This window comes from Lactuca serriola, chromosome 3 (assembly GCF_051521515.1).
Source record: "Lactuca serriola cultivar US96UC23 chromosome 3, Lser_US96UC23_V15, whole genome shotgun sequence".
Taxonomy (NCBI): Eukaryota; Viridiplantae; Streptophyta; class Magnoliopsida; order Asterales; family Asteraceae; genus Lactuca; species Lactuca serriola.
In genome coordinates, this window is record NC_136410.1 from 165518439 (window position 1) to 165535858 (window position 17420).

A 17420-nucleotide genomic window follows, 5' to 3' on the forward strand; every position below is an offset into this window, starting at 1 on the left:
ACCAGCCATTGTTATCGGCTCAGGTGCATTAGCTACGACAGGTACTTGTTGAATTACAGGCGGTTGATTCCTGTTTTCATCAGCATTTCCAACTCCGCTTCTTGTTCTCACCATTTTTGATCTACACACCGAATAATTTCACCTTATTACTCCCAACGATTACATGCTAGTTCTAATATCGTATACATACGCTTAGAATCCTAAACACATAAGGTCTCCAGATCCGGTCGGTAACAGACCCTAGATCCGAACAAATAATAGCACCAATATAGCTATCACACAAAACATTTAGCACATAAAAGCATTTTAGGCATCATTCCTAAAATAAACTAGTGCTTGTGTCTATTTAGGTGTACTACCTAACATATTTTAGACACACTCCTCACAATCATTACTTAGCATTCTAAGTTTAAGTCTAGAAATTTCCTACAAATTCCTAGTTCGCTTAAACTAATGCTCTGATACCAACTGTAACATCCCCATTTTTACGGCCAGAAAAGACCGATTTTGTTTATGCTTTATAAAAATCAGAGTACTTCTTTAATAAAAGTGTTGCGGAATTTTTCCCCAGAAAAACATGATAAATACGTTATTAAAACATTTTCGAAGAAACGTATTTTATTCATTTTAAAACGTTTGGGATGTCATCGTCAATATAGGAACATAAGCATAAACAGAACTTACATTCATTTACACTAATGATTTACATCTCCTTTATTCTCTCAGTGAATTATGTCTTCGCATTGATACCTGTGATACAAAGAAAACTGAGTGGGTCAGGCTTGGGAGCCTGGTGAGCATATAGGGTTTTCAACCCACAATAATACATTTATTATATTCAATTATCAACAATCAACCCAAATACCCATCCCCATTATCTTCTTTAAGGTTTTACCCTAAGAATCGATTATACTTTCTTCATTCATTCCTAAGGGTTTACCTGAGGAACTGGCACACAGTCCATTTGCTACCACGGTTTATACAATAAGTACTACGTCGCATAGTCACCAGGGTTCATACAATTGGCACTACGTCTCATAGTCACCAGGTCTTACACAATAGGCACTACGTCTCATAGTCACCTAGGTTCATACAATTGGCACTACGTCTCATAGTCACCAGGGCTTACACAATAGGCACTACGTCTCATAGTCACCTGGGTTCATACAATTGGCACTACGTCTCATAGTTACCAGGTCTTACACAATAGGCACTACGTCTGATAGTCACCTGGGTTCATACAATTGGCACTACGTCTCATAGTCACCAGGGCTTACACAATAGGCACTAAGTCACATCGTCACCAAGGTTTATCAAATAGGCACGAAGTCGCATCGTCACCAACTATTCCATCTACCCATGTTCTACCCAACATTTTTGTAGATATAAATACAACACAATTTAAATCATTTAACACCCGTACAAAAACATCAATTCCAATCCATCTCAAATAGATAATTAATATCTAACACATAGCACGTATTTCATAGCTAATACTTTATATTTATGTATTAGAAGAAAGTAACTATGCACTCACACATATAAACAACAATATATATGTATACACATAACACGTATTTTATAAAATACTTCATATTTATGTGTAAGATGAAAGTGACTATACACTCACTTGCTCAGAAGATGATCCGACAGCACTACGGCTTGCAGATGTAGCGCCTCTCCGCAGATCTGGAAGATCTTCACAAAAACCGGGCTCCTCGCGGGCAGGGCTTCGGCTCGGGAATAACGCTCTTCGGGATTCTCGGGGCTTCGGATCTCGCTTCGGGGCTCGGGAATGATACCGGGGCTTCGGGATATGATTGGCATGCAAATCGAGGCAAAACTTAGAGAGAGGGAAGAGTTTGAACAAGAGAAAATGGCTGATTTCTAGTTCTATTTATAGGCTGAGGGTCTGGGATTACGCAGGGCGTAATCTCAAATTACGCAGGGCGTACTCAGTACGCGGGGCGTACTCGGTTACGCGGGGCATACTTTGACGTCACTGCATGCGTCGATCTGTGGCACTCGAGTATTGGTCAGACAAGTTGCATCCGACTGAGTACGCGGGGCGTACTCAATTACGCGGGGCGTAATTGACTCGTCGAACTTCTAAGTTGCGTAACTTTCGCATACGAGCTCCGTTTTCGACGTTCTTTATATCCACGCGACGGTCAGACCATACTCTACAACTTTCATTTAGACCCCGTCGGCTAATTTTGACTTTTATTTTTATTATTTATTTTTAGAAGGCCGGGACAGAAAAACTTCGTTATAAATTCATAACTTCTTCGTCTGACGTCCGTTCTCGCCTAACTTTTCATCGTTTCGCTACTAACAACGAGATCTTCGATTCTCATTTAGATTGTTTTGGCTAAAAACCGCTCAATCTCAAATCGAGTATTTGGGCTGCATACTGCTAAGTCAAAACTTAGAAAAATCATAACTTGCTCATACGAAGTCAGATTTGGGCGTTCCTTTTATGCACGCTCTCGGTTTAACGAAATCTACGACCTTCGTTTAGATCGTTAAGGCTAAATATCGCTCTATCTTAAATTCATATTTTACGTCACTCGACGTCGTGCCGGTTCTGTCGCGAAACTTCGACAGGTCATAACTTCTTCGTTATAACTCAGATTTTGGCGTTCTTTATATGCACGGAAACCTTGTGACATATACTACAACTTGGTTAAGATTAATCCTTCTAAATAATCTTCCATCAAAAAGTCATTTTGATGCTTATCGTCTCTAAATCGACTAGCCCTGATATACGGGCGTTACATATCAGCCCTTGGTTTGTTGGTGAAGCATCTTTGTCTTAAACCTTAGCCCTAGATTGATTTGGGCCTATAGCTCCTTTTTTTCACGTAAAGTTGGCAACTTTACGTAAGAGTCATGCCCTAGAAAAGTGGATCTATAGTTTGGAGCCCCTGCATGGCTCGAAAAGGGTCTATATGGATGAAGGATTGAAGAGACTCGGCGAGTCGCATGGGTGGACTCGGCGATTCATATGATGATGAGCTTGGACTCGGCGAGTTGGAAGAACAACTCAGCGAGTCTAATGAAGATTGTCCTGGATTCGGCGAGTCTGTTCATGGACTCGGCGAGTCACAACGTAGAACCCCCAACCTCTTCTGGTTAAGACTCAGAGCAGTGAGTTGGACAGGATAGGACTCGAAGATTGTTGAACTCGACGAGTCATAGGGTGATCGGCGAGTCAAGTCATGATATGAGACTTTTCTAAGTTTAAGAACTCGGCGAGTATGGTCGATCAGGAAGGATGACTTTAGCTTGGACTTTGACTTTGACCAGTTTGGCCTTCAAGGGTATTATGGTAATTTGGATATTTCTGTCTTTGGATCATTGATGACTATATGTGTTGGAGTTTGAGGCAGTGCTTCGGGATTGTGCTTTCGTGGTTTGGCTCGGCAGTTGCAGGTGAGTTATCCTAACTGTACCCAAGGGTCTAAGGCACCAAGGTCGGCCCTTTGATTCGTTATTTGAGATAGTTACTGCTGTGATATGTTAGTTGGCATTCTGGTAGAAAGGATGATTATGTGTTAGCATTGTTGGTTAGATCGGTATCCTGGTAGATTGGTTGTGGCTATGCTTAGTGGCCTGTAGTTGGTCTGACCGTTTGTATGCTGGTAGGAGATTACCTGTTATACGTGAGCATGTTGAGCAATAGTAGAGGGTATTCCATCCCGGTAGGATTATAGGGCCCTAGTATGTGTTTCAGTAGACTGTTATGTGATTATCTGATATTGGTGCACATGTCTGATTCATAGTAGGTGGGCATTCCAACACGATGGTTAAGGGCCTGGGTATTTCATCCTGATGGATGATTGGACCCATAGTAATTGGAATAGATATAGGAGTGTGAGCATTCCAACCTGACGGTTGTGGGCCAGGAGTATTCCATGCCGGTAGGATGAGTGGACTTATGGTATGTTGGCATTCCAACCTGATGGTTGAGGTCCTGGGGTTTTCCATCCAGAAGGATGATTGGACCCATAGTAGCTATTGTAGACATAGGGACGTGGGCATTCCAACCCGATGCTTATGGGCTGGGAGTATTCCATCCAGTAGGATGATTGGACTCGTAGTATGTTGGCATTCCAACCCGATGGTTGAGGGCATGGGGCATTCCAACCCGATGGTTGAGGGCCAAGGGTATTCCAACCTAATGGTTGACTAGACCCATAGTATGCTATTTTGTTGCTGTATGTGTATGCTTATGTGTGTATGGGTATTTTAGGGGAACTGTGACAACCCGAAATTTCCATTCTGTACAATCTATATCACTTCAATAGAAGTTATAGTGGTCACAGTTAATTTACAGACTTTTTCACATAAGATTGAGTAATTCAGGGTTTACACTTCAGGAAATATCAGGAGAGTGGGTGCACTAGGGTTTTGTGCAACACTGTTATTCCAACACTCTATTATAATAGAGATCAATTCAGGAATAAAAATATTTTCTGCCAAAAATATTTCAGGACTATAAATAGATTTCTGAACCAAATTCATTCACTATTCACATTTCCAACTAGAGAAAAGCCATTTTCTCTCTCACGGATCTTCAGGTTTTTATACCAAAACATGAGTTACTCTTTCTAGTAGTGATTAGAATGCTTATTAGATGCTTATAACATGATTTAGATGGCTAAATCATTAAATCTAGGAGTTTACTCCCCAAGGTGTTCTTGGGCGGTAAACTCCCGAAACGAAGCCAAAACTGACCCTTGTGTTATGCTAAAGCCTTAGACTCATATGTATGCATGTTAGGAACAAGAAAACATCTATAAATCACCCAAGTTTGGGAGTTCACGGCCAAAGAGATTCATAGGCCGTAAACTCCCTTTTCACACTCAAAATGGTGTTTTAAGGACTCTAACACTTTAAGGCTTTTATCTAGACTAGTTCCCATTTAGTGTAAGGCCTTAAACACATCAAAGAACACATACAAAAGAGAATTTACAGCCCAAATGTATCTTAGGCTGTAAACTCCATTGAAATGGACAAAAGGGGTGTTTTTATGACACCTAAAGCCCTAGACCTTTACAAGAAATTGTTACCCACTTAATGGAGGGACCAAACCACATCAAAATCACTTAACAAAGTGAGTTTACGGACAAGACATGGTTCTTGGGCCGTAAACTCCTAAATGGGGCACCAAGGTGTGCCTAATGCCTTCATATGCTTGGAATAAAAGTCTAGAACCTATACCACAAGTGCAAAGGACTTAAAAGCATCAAAAACACACCATACTTAGAGTTTACGGCCGTAAACTCTATGGGGATTGGCCTCAGGGCCGTAAACTCCTAAATAGAGTGTTTCTAGACCTTAAACCCCTTCAAGGATGGAACCACCAAGTTAGAATGATTCTAGAAAGCATTTGGGACTTCAAAACACACCAAACCCCCATGGTTGGGAGTTTACGGCCGTAAACTCAAGAGTTTACAACCGTAAACTCCATGTGTGATGGTTTAAGGGGAGTAAACTCACATGTAGGGTCCTTTGGAACCCTAAACACAAATACCTTGTCCCACAATAGCTTAGATGCAATCCTTAAGGCTTAAAACACTTATGTAAAGTGTTTATTATGTCTAGGTTGTCTTAACATTATCAATTAGTGATTTGAGTCTAATTGAGTGGATATATGTGTGATTATATGTTCATTAGGATCGTATTGCGTGTACAAGTCCTCGCTTGACACCTAGCCATCCTATACCGTTCAGTTCATCCCAATCACCAACTACATGTGAGTTCATACCCCTAATCAATGTTTTAAATGAGTTTAAATGCTTTAAGGGGGGGATACAAGTAGAAACAAACATGTTATTAAATCATCGATATGTATTTTATAACTGTGTCTGTCATTTAACGGATTTCACATACTACAAAATGTGACACAAGAAATGGTTTTAAATCTTAAAAACACATTGTTATCAAATGTTTTACCTTTGAAATGTATATTAAATTGACATCAAGTCATTGTTAATTATGGTTTCAAAATCCATATGATGTCTTACAAAACCATTTTTACACTCTTGAACTAATGCATGTACACTTATATTCCTATATCTGTAATGATGTTATAGTTTACAACTTTCATTTAGTCTTTCATACTTTTGAGTAGTAAGAGTGTATAAACATACTTGAGCAACCGATTACCTTCCAGTAAATTATCATAGGGATAATTTGGAGATTTCAAACATAATTCCTATTACAAGGAATCACACAAGAGTCAGTTCATTCATGAGTCTATATCAGTCCATTACTTGATACATGAGTACCTTTACAATTGCTTACCTGATACATGAGTACGTTTACATATACTTACATGATACATGAACACACGTATATGAACGCATTACATGAATACTTGTATCTCGAATTGCGAGGATGATTTATTAGTACCTTCTATGTAAATCTTCCTACATATCCCACAATACCTCGGGATATCTAGACAGGACCCCATCCCACAGTACCTCGGGATATCTAGGTGGGCCTCTATCCCACAGTACCTCGGGATATACGTTAGGGACTAACCATTCCGGAACTCATCTGTTAGCAACAGTGGGTGATGAACATCTACGGATGCCTACGGTTATTACTTATAGTAGGAGTACGTTTACAGGGACTAACCCTTCCTCCGCCCTACTGCTGCTACAGAGGACAATTTGACAATCTTCGGATGTTCATTAGGTTATATAGGCCGTGTTAACCCTAGTACCTCGGGATAACAATTACATATGTTGTGTTAGTCCTAGTACCCAGTGACAAGACTTACAGTAGTACTTTTTCCTGTTTACTTTATTTTGTTATACTTTCACATAAACGATGAGTCAAACTAAGTACTTTAGTACTAAACAATTAAAGGAAAACTATCATTGTACTTACAAAACATTCGGGTCTTGGTAGAAGACTACATAATCATAACAAAACATTTGGGTCTTGGTAGAAGACTACACTTCATACTTATAGAAAATAAGGGTTTTGTTTCTAGGGTTTTTAATACTTACATCAACATTTTCATTCAACGTTTTACATGTCCTTCATAACAGATTTTCACAAACAAGGCAATGACACTTATATACTTATGAATTCACCAGCTTTAAAGCTAATACTCGCATTCAAAATAACTTGTATTCTCAGGTCATCAGTAGACAGGTACGGAGGCCAGGTTTTGAGAAGACGGAGCAGACAAGTCTCGTCTTTTATTTTGATTGTATGTTTTTGGTGTCTTACTCGTACAAAGAACACATTTATTAAAACTTTACTTATAATGCAATGGATGATGTTGTTGCTTGTTTATTATATTACACTGTTGTGATACTGTACATGACGTCCTCCACCCCTGTCAGTTTCCGCCGTTCGTGGTTTTGGGGTGTGACAGGAACTCACCAAGCTTTCGGGCTTGCAGTTTCAGTTTATTGTTTCAGGTACATCAGGAGATCGTGGCAAGGTGTCACACCCCAAAACCGGAACGGCGGAAACGTTCTGGGGTGGATGACGTCATGTCAAGTATCACAACACATGCATTATAGTAATCAAAGTACAACAAAACATTGCATTAATAGTAATAGTTTTTACATGGTTACATTAATACATCGAAGTAATACAAGTAATAGAATAAATACAGCGCGGTACTAAGCTATCTTCATCAACAGCTCCGGGGATGTACCTGTCTAATGCTAACCTGCGAATACAAGTTATTTGAAAAGCGAGTATCAGAATTTTTTACAAATGCTGGTGAGTTCATAAGTATTTAGTGGCATTTCATTCAAATAACTTTATAAAGTAATAGTTTAAGTGTTTACAGTGTATTAGAGTTCTTTCCAGAAAATCCTATATTTTCTTTAATAAAAGCAGCCTTCTACCAAGACTGGTCAGTGATGTGTGGTACAAAGTAGTTTTCCCTAAGTTGCTATCATTGTCAAAATATTGAGTTTGATTATCGAGGAAAGCAAACGACAACAGGGAATATCATATGCCTTAGCAGTGAGGACTGCTGACTAAGGCAAGGAACCATAGACTCCAGGAAAGTATCGAACGAACGACACGCCTGGTTCAGTCTAATCAAATGGAGACGCAGACCCCAGAAGGTACCAAATGAGAAGTACAACTAGTAAGGTATAAAACAGTGACTACAGACCACAGACAATATCAAATGAAAGATACATCCAGCAAAGTCTAAAACAAAGGAGACAGACCCCAGACAGTATCAAATGAAAGATACGTCTCGTAAGGTCAAAACAGAGGAGACAGACCCCAGACAGTATCAAATGAAAGATACGTCTTGTAAGGTCAAAACAGTGTGACTCTGAAAATGAGTTACCAGCATACAGTGTAAATTACTGGCGAAATACCGTTACCTTAAAGCCAATGAATTATAAGGTAACCCGGGATACTCGTAACCATACTGACTAGAGTACCAGACGCCCTACAAGCGTCTATAAGATGTGACATTTGTCACCCGTTGGCTTGGTAGGCCGGAACTAGTAGCTAGCAGTCCGGGTGCAGGGTTGTCAATCCCGTATAGATCTATACACACAATGTCCGCTCTCCCTACAGGAGACTCTGGTTACCAACTAGACGACGAAGAAGGTCGTGTCCTGAAGATGCATCCCAATTAGTGGGTAGAGACTTCCAACTAGTGGGTTTCTAATGTAAGTGTTGAACTAGAGGTAGAGACTCATAACTGAACTGACTGAAGTAACCCATATGTCTATGCTTGTGTACATAATATATAACTAATGAATCAAACGACCTCCGGGTGGACATCCGATCCCACAAGACCACATCTCAACAAAGAAAAGGAAATAGGGCGGACAACCTTCCTAAGTCCTTCAATCATTATTTATATGCATCTATACAAGCACATACATACATCTAACTACGCTTGGGTGTGTATCAAGTGGAATTATACCGTGAAGTATAAGTGTGCAATGTGGAATAACCGACTTGTGAAGTATAAGTGTACAGTGAAATATCCGAGTCGTGAAGTATAAGCATATAGTGAAATATCCGAGTCGTGAAGTATAAGCGTACAGAGTTGGATAATCGAACCGTGAAGTATAAGTGTACCAAGTATAAGTGTATCACGAAAAAGCGACGACAATAAGTGAAGTAAGAGCATCTATCGAGTATAACAGGCTACAAGTATAAGCGATATAGAGACAAAATCCGGTATAAGCGTATCGCAAAGTGAAAGCGTTATCGAGTAGGAATTTAAAATAAGTAAAAGTGAAGCAGCAGTAACTATGATGGGATTAAAACAACTTTTAATCTATGAAGACCGATTAGATCTTGAACAAGTATATGAATATGAAACAGTAAAAACGCAATAATAAGAACAAAATAGCTTGAATCAAACGTGTCGAATGATTAAATAAAATCCTTAGAAGAGCTCGATTAAGAACATCAACTGTAAAGGATTAGAAGATTACAAGAACGATTAAAGAAAACTATTGTACTCTGGATGAATCGCTATATCGATAATCTCAGCAATCTTAACCTAATATGCATGCAAGCATTTAACTTATATACAATACATAAAAGGCTCTCGGTTGGACAGGCCCAAACCGGAGAATACAAGGCTAAACAATGAGCCCAAAAGACGCAACATCAAAACTATCTTCAGCCCAACAATCTCCCCCTTTGCGTCAATTTGGAGCGAGACCTTCACTTCTTACTTGGGCCGGCAGCTGAAGCTGGTACCTTCTTCTTCACGGTGCTAAACAGACACTTGGTTATGGAGAGAATGGTCTGTCTAAACCGGATGTACCACTTGATCATATCATTGAAGTACTTGATGTCATCAGCCGAATTGTCTTTACACCGCTTGATAATTGATAAGACGTGCTCCAAGCAAGTTGTGGTGTAAAGATGTTTGTCAGCTAAAGCGAAGAGACATTTCTGTCCTTCGGCTCTAGTGAACATCACTGAGTTTCGCCTCGGATCAATCTTACCCATTTGCATTTGATTTAGATCACTGGCCGATCCCACAGGTGCGACTTTCGGTTTCTTCTTAAAAACTGTGGCGACCTCCTGATCCATTAAGGCGACCTTCATGATGTAGCAAGCCAACATCCTTTTGACATGGTCTATGATGGGACCATATTCAGATTCATCTGTCAGCAGGATATTGTACAAGACTATCCAATCATGAGGATTCAGATTGGGCAGATCCTCCAGGGAGATGATGTGGGCAGTTCTTGCAGATCCTCGGATGAGCTTGAACTTAACGTTTGTGAATCTCCCCACGGCATAAGGCTTCAGCACCCGAACATTAACAATCTTCTGGGCGCTCCATGTAAGGTATTGAGGGCGAGCGGCCTCCAGGTAGAAGTCAATGAGCTCCCTGTCAAGCTCATCGTTCGGATGCGGGACTTCAAAAATGTTAGAGAAGGCGTGGAAGATGAACGCCTTTCGAGTTAGCGGCATATCAAACTGCGAATCGATAGAGTTGTTGCAGTCGAATGATATCACCGGCTCGAGCCATAGTATGCTTGGAGTCTCTATGGCCTCTTTTATCATACGATCCCTGGTCCAGGCAGGGAAGAGCAACTTTCGGCTCTCAAGGAGATCGTGGGCTTCTTTTTGCTTTCGTTCGGCTTCTTCAGCCTCACGCGCCACACGACTGGCATCGCCTTCAACATTGCGACTGTTCTTTCTTTTTAACATGTCCGCAATGGTCTCCTTGTCTTCATCTTCATCTTCATCTTCATCTCCTCCCTCAGCTATATTTTTGCCCTTGTTCTTCACACCCGAACCCGAGGCATGAACAGTTGGGGGTGGTTCGGTTGTGTGAGTAGCTTTGGAGGAAGGAGGTGGTTTCGATCCTTTCTTCTCATATCCCCCTTGTTTCAGAATGGACACGAAACTCGGTAGGCCTTCTATTTTGCTTAAAAGGTCCATGGCCGGAGAGAGTTTTTCAGCAAGGGTACGCCTCACTGAGTGGTTAAGGATGGGGTCGTGTGCTTCCAGGATGTTTGAGAGAGTTGCGTGGACATCCGAAACACACGTCTTTATGACCTCCCTCTCGGATCGAAGAGCTTCCAATTGTTGCTGGGAGTTGGAAAGCTGCGTGCTCTTGACCTTAAGGGCGGTAGTCTTACTCGCCAAGACGTCCATCAGAGAATTTTCTGCCGCAAGATCCTCTTGTAGCTTTGCCAAGTGGGCATCGATGGAGGCACGAAGTGCCGAGTTGTCGTCGCTAAGATGTTGTCTGAGAGTAGCGAACGAAGACAGATCCGTCGAGACAAACTGGGCCAATTGTTGAACAACTGGTTCCAGAGTTGTCTTAATGGTTTCGGCGTTCTCCTGCAAAGACTGCAGCAGGACAGAAGCGTCATTGAATAGTTTATCGACTTTTGCGGTCGCTGCCTCACAGGCTCGGGTGGAGGCGTCTATAGCAGCAGTTGCTGAGGCCACAGAATCATGTTGAGCCCTGGAGAAGGCGTCAACGATCTTCTGAAGGGAAGCTTCAGACAAAGATGACTGCTGGTTGGAAGAGGAGGCGAGAAGTTGATCAACCTTCTCGTTAAGCTCACGAAGATGCTTCCGTGTCACTGGAGCATCATCCTCCTCATCACTCTGAACTTGAAACGGACTATAGTAGACCGAATCGAAGTTCATGTGATCACCACCAAGGTATTGATCACCGCCATCAGAGGCGTTTTCTGGAGATTGAGGTGGTGGAGAAGCTGGGGGTGTTGTTGGTTTGGTTGGTTCTGGTTGAGTGGGTGGGGGGTTAGTTTCGGGCGGTGGTTGTGTATGGGTAGTATGGGTGGTATACGTTTCGGTTTGAGGAGGTTCGGTTATTGGAGGGGTTTCGGTAACTGGTGGTGTTTCGGTTGTTGTGGTGAATATGGGTGGAGGTATAGGGATAGAGGTTGGGGGAATGGTGGGGTTTATGGTGGGAATAGAAATAGGAATTGTGGGTGGAGGTGAAGGAACTGGGGATTTATGAAGTTCCATCTCTGGGGTTGGGGACCGAGGGGGTGTGATGCCTCGTTGAGGAGATTCGTCTCCTTGTGATCCCTCAGAGTCCGAACTCCCACCTTCGGATTCGCTTGAAGAGGAGGGAATAACGAGCTTTCGCTTCTGTTGGGTCTTCCTCCTTTTCGGCTGAGGGGATGAAGCCGCCTTCGGTTGTTTGCGCTTCTTGGGAGAAGGTCCCTTTGGAGCTTTGGACACTTGCTTCCCCTTCTCTGCCTTTTTGCCCCTGGCCACCGGTTTATCGGCATCATGAATCGATCGCAGCATGTCCGGTGTCAGTTCCCTCAGACCAGTTGGCCTAAACTCCTTGATCGTTCTGATCAGTCTGCTGTCGGAAGGCACATCGCCATACATTGACTCCGGGATAGAGCCAATGAAAGCAAATTTTGATGCATCGGATACGATGATCTTCTTGGTATGAAACGTACCAATAGAAGACATCGATGCACCATCGGCTGTTGGAACATTGAACTTGTCCATGGCCCATCTTGTGATCAAGATCCAGAACCGGGCCAACGACACCTCGGAGTGTCGGGAAGAGGAAGAGAGGCTCTGAATCAGTTGTTGCCAAAGGACAAACCCATAGTCCAAGTTTATCCCATTGTACACCCCATACATTATCGAAAGGAAAAGACGACTTGCACCGTCAGATCCTGAGCTCCTCTCTGACAGTCCCTTGAAGAGAACTGTAAATAACCCATTCCACTGGGGCGGTAGGCAGGACTTCTTAAACTTGGTGACAGAGGTGAGAACCTCTGTGTAGCCCATGTTGTAAAACATGTTGTACAACATCCCAACCGGAATTGTCTCCGGGTGAACTCGCGATGGGTCAGCAGCAAACCCTAACATAGTGCAGAAACGGGGGCGAGAAATCGAGGTCTTGTGTTCTCCCACTTCAAAGAATACCCGGTCGACGGTCTTGTCGTAGTAAGCCGTCGCATAGACCTGAGATAAGGCCACCATTGGCACCGTTTCAATTCTGGACAGTGCAGGAGCAAGCTGAGAATACTTGAGGCATTCTATAACCGGCGACATATAGGAATCATACGCCAGTGGGTTCAGATCAATGACAAGGCATTGTTGGGGTCGGATTGGAAGAATCTGGGAAGTTGCATGAACAGAAGAGGATTCAGCCATTGTTGTAGGTTTGGAGAACAAGAAGAACGGGAGAGTGTTTGGGAGTATTTTTGCTTTGGAGATTATGGAGGCAGTAAAGAGGTAAAAGGTGGTGTTGATGGCTTTTTATAGTGGGTGAGAGGAGAGAGAAAAATCGTTTCAAATCTCTTATGGAAATACGAAACGGGTTTTTGAGTGACTAATTGGTGACAGTTGGGGCGTGCGATGATCACGTAGGAGAGAGAGTGTCAGTTTCCTAGGATTACGCCGCCCAATATGCGCCGGTTCAGAGAGAGGAACCGTTTCCATTTCCACACGCGCCTCTAATGCCAGAGTGATGACGCTTCAATATCGCACACGCGTCCTTTAAGTGTCAGAAAAAGCGCGGTCGTTTCAAATTCACGCGCCCTCCTTTTTACCGTCGTTTGAATTTCTATCCATTTAACTCCCGCCGAGTCAGCATCTTTTTTTCTTATCCCCTTTTAAAAGGCTGTTTTCAATTAATGACCCACGTGGCTAATTTTTGACCACAACTTCATTATTAACCATCCAGTAATAATCCAGCCTGTAAAATAATTAGTAACGGAGTTTTTGAAAATCTAGGATTTTCGTGCAAAGAGTGTAAAAGAAAAAGAAATAAAGCAACTCTTTTTAGGATGATCTGTGATGTCAATAATGACACGAAACTGATGATCCCGGGCACGAATCTCTTCCTTCAAGGTCAAGAAAGACCTCAAAGTGTTAGTTTGGTATCCCGTTGAATTACGATCAAACATTTATATAAAAAAAATGTTGAAAGGCTTCTTTTAATTAGGTTAATTAAGGGTGGTTTCGCTTTGATTCATCAATTCAATTCTTGATATAAGAACGAAAGTGAACAAAGTACTTGTGAGACCGGTGTAGTCTGTTGAACAAGTAAGTAGGAGTTGATTTTATAGTGGCTTGGATTAATATGAAATCTCAGATAAAAATTTAAAACTGGATCCCTTGGGAAGAAATGTTATGGTGTGTAACAATTTCATTGGAATCACGCAAAAAGAAAAATTCAGATTCCATGAAGGTACATTCGTCAATTCATTGGTGAAAACTTGATCAAATTAATTGGTCACCGTCAATTCGTTGGTGTTGAATTGTGGGTTTCACTCAGCTCGTAGTGGCACGAAACTAAGATCATAAACACAGATGTTGTGTAACCATAAACCTCAGTGGTAGTTTCTGAGAGTCTCAAGGGTTACAGTGATGAAACGAATGTAATGGAGAAGTGTAATGGGGATGGTGTAAGAAAACATAGTACCTCTGCTGCGAAAATAAGGACCAAGCAGGAGACTCTTAACTCATGTGAGAAGAGAGTGAGGTAGCTCACGATTAGAATAAATGAGTTAGCCTTATTGGGAAGACAAGGTTTGTGTATACCAGGTCATGAAGGCTATTATTCAAAATCTTATGACGCTTGGGACACATACAACAGCATGCTTCTAGGGACACTTAAGTAAGTCATCAGAAATATCCCCATAAACGAATGAGCACACAAAGAAAAATAAATAAAATAGTTTTGGAGTTTTTGAAATTTATAATAAAAATAAAAAAAATAATAAATAAAAAAAATAAAAAAATAAGAGTTAAAATAAAATTAAGACCTAAAAAAAAACTCTGGAAAAATTGAAAAACCGAACCCGAACGTTCAGTTGGTTTCGGTTCTAGAAAATTTTGAAAAACCGAACCCGAACCTTCAGTTGGTTTTGGTTCCACAAAATTTTGAAAAACCGAACCCGAACCTTCGGTTGGTTTCGGTTCCACAAAATTTTGAAAAACCGAACCCGAACCTTCGGTAGGTTTCGGTTTTGGAAAATTTTGAGAAACTAAGGAATTTAGATATACAAGAAATAAATACTTTTAACATAAAGAAAAACAAAATAGTACAAGAAATATACAACACAGAAAAACTACCTTTGAAGTAATGAGCGAGTCAGATGGTTGAACCGAAACCGAACGTTCGGTTGGTTTCGCTTCTTACGTTTGAGGTTGAGAGGTAGTGTGAGGTACTGACTCTGATTCCATCATTCCTAGCCCTTGCAATATTTTATTGAATGATGCTTCTGGAAGAGCTTTGGTAAAGACTTCAGCCAGTTGATCAGTGGTTCTTACGAAGTGAACTTCGACATTTCCATCTTCCACATGATCTTTGATGAAGTGATACCTCAGTGCTATGTGTTTGGTTTTAGAGTGTTGCACTGGGTTATGACAGATCCTAATTGCACTTTCAGAGTCAAAATATAGTGGGATCTTCTTCATATTGAGTCCATAGTCTCGAAGTTGACTTTGGATCCAAATCACTTGTGATGTGCAGGATGCAACGACAATGTATTCCGCTTCGGCAGTAGACAGCGACACACATGTTTGTTTCTTGGATTGCCAGCTGACCAATTTCCCATCAAGGAATTGACAGCCACCAGTTGTGCTTTTTCTGTCGAGTCCACATCCTCCAAGGTCAGCATCAGAATAGGCTTGAACGAAGAAGCCTGAGTTGGATGGATACCAAAGACCTAAGGAGGTGGGTCGCTTGAGATAGCATAGTATGTTTTTCACTGCCAGCATGTGAGGTTCGCGTGGGTTAGCCTGAAATCGAGCACAATAACACATAGAGAACATGATATCAGGCCTGCTAGCAGTTAGATACATCAGTGAGCCTATCATTTGACGATAGAGCGTGATATCGACAGCAGGTTTATTTAGTGAAGGGGTAAGATTGGTGCCGAATTCCATTGGGACTTTGACTTTTGAGTCTCCCATCATGCCAAACTTCGCTAGGAGAGTCTTCGTGTAAGCTTCCTGATTTATAAAGATGCCTTCGGGTCCCTTTCTTATGTTTAAACCAAGGAAAAAGTTAATAGGACCCATTGAGCTCATTTCAAACTTAGTCTCCATCAACTTTCTGAATTCAGCTGTTAAGCTGGGATTCGTGGAGCCAAAGATGATGTCATCGACATAAATTTGAACTATCATAAGGTGGTTACCTTCCTTTTTGCGAAAGAAGGTTAGGTCAACCGAACCTTGTTTAAATTTAGACATCTTTAAAAATTTTGTAAGCGTTTCATACCAGGCTCTCGGAGCTTGTTTGAGGCCGTACACAGCTTTATCCAGAATGTAGCAATGATTTGGATACTTTTCGTTCACGAACCCAGGAGGTTGCTCCACATACACAGTTTCTTCGAGTTCTCCATTGAGAAATGCACACTTGACATCCATTTGGAAAACCTCAAAGTTTTTGTGAGCAGCATAAGCCAGAAATATTCTAACAGATTCTAGCCTAGCTACTGGAGCGAAAGTCTCTTCATAGTCTATTCCTTCCTCCTGACAGTATCCCTTGACCACCAGACGAGCCTTGTTCCTTATGACATTACCTTCCTTGTCCATTTTGTTCCTAAAGACCCATTTGAGACCAACAACCGAAGCATCTGGAGGAGTTGGAATGAGGCGCCAGACTTTGTTCCTTTCAAACTCGTTCAGTTCGTCTTGCATTGCTTGAACCCAATCAAAGTGATCGAGGGCAGTGTTCACTGTCTTCGGTTCAACTTTTGATACGAATGAGTTAAACATACAAAACTCAACCTTTGAAAATAAGGATGTTTGTTTTGTCTTCAGTTGAGATCGGGTCAGAACCTTTTCAGATACATCACCAACTACTTGAGAGATAGGATGATCTCTGGTCCATTTAGTAAGAGGAGGGTAATTCGGATCGAAGGTTGGATCTAGTTCAGCGTTGATCATCTCTTCTGGCTCAGATTGGCTATCGTAATCAAGCGTCATATCAACATGCTCCCCCTCAATTGATGAGTCTTGAGAAACATGAGGTTCAGGGGTTTCTTGTGGTGCTGGACTTTCAGGCGATGAAGCACCTTCGTTTGGAGGGGCATCTTTGGTTGGAGAGGCACCTTCGGTTGGTGAAGGACCTTCGGTTGAAGTAGTAGAGCATGGCTCCCCCTGGACTTGTGAGCTAGGCTCCCCCTCGACATGAGAACTTGGCTCCCCCTCGACTGAAGCATTGTTGGTTGGAGATTCATCAGTGGGCGATTCTCCTTCATGCATTCTTCTTGCAGCATCTTCGACAATTTGTTTTATATGATCAACTTTGTTGTCAGCTGCATCTGCTTCTGAGAGAGAAGCTTTTTCCGGTTCGTCAAAGAGTTCCAGAAAATTCTCGTACAAATTGGCGATTGAGACTGTGACTTGGCCAGTTTGAGGAAAGATTTCCCTGGCAGTGTCATCTATGGCCTGTAGCTTCTTGACATAGCTATCGT